The sequence below is a fragment of the Ipomoea triloba genome, chromosome 14 (assembly GCF_003576645.1).
Source record: "Ipomoea triloba cultivar NCNSP0323 chromosome 14, ASM357664v1".
Lineage (NCBI taxonomy): Eukaryota > Viridiplantae > Streptophyta > Magnoliopsida > Solanales > Convolvulaceae > Ipomoea > Ipomoea triloba.
Window position 1 is genome coordinate 11,666,020 of NC_044929.1, and position 998 is coordinate 11,667,017.

Sequence of the window (998 nt, forward strand, 5' to 3'; positions counted from 1 at the left end):
CCCCCCCCTACTCCATAAATACTTGTTACCAAAGGTTCTTGTGATTGCGAAGTAGAAACTCTAGAAGATGAAAAACCAACACTCTTCTCCTTATACTCATCGTACAACATGTATAATTTGTTCTTTATCCATTCAAACTTGACTTGACAAGTAAGTGGATTAAGCATCTTATAACAATATTCAACAAATTGCAATTTCAACCTTTGATAAAAAATAGCTCCCATTGCAAGTATTACACTGTACTGATCCCAATACTTGTCAAACTTCAATTTCATATTCATAGCCATATCCTTTACTACTTCATCCTCACTTTCTAAATTCTCAAGCAACAAACATTCAATCTTCTAAACTTGCAAAAAATACAAATTTGAAGTAGGATAGGATGAACCTGAAATCAAATTGGTAATAGCATAAAATGGATACAAAAATGCACGCATCCTTTCCCCGATTGACCACTCTTCATCTGAAGGACAACACTTGTAATTTCTATCCTTTAATCCAAAAGAGCAAAAAACACGACGATATTGTATAGCACTATCAAGCATCACATAAGTTGAATTCCAACGAGTTGGCACATCCAAAGCAAGTCCACAAGTAATATCAACACCAACACGTTGAGCACATTCTTGAAATGATATCATAATTGCTTCCGACATTTTTACATACTTAATGCCCTCTCTAATTTTTCCTAATGAAACACTAGCAACTTTCAATCCATATTGAACAATCAAATTTAAGATATGTGCACAACACCTTACATGAAAAAATTCTCCACCACAAAGCAAACTATTTTGTAACAATAGTTGCTGCTTTAAAAGTCTCACCATAACATCATTGGCAGAAGCATTATCCAAAGTTATGGAAAACACTTTACTATCTATCTCCCAATCTACCAAGCAGTCATAAACTTTCCTAGACAATTCAAAGCCAGAATGCGGAGGAGGCATATCACAAAATGAAAGTATTTTATTATTCAACACCCAATTTTCGTCCACATA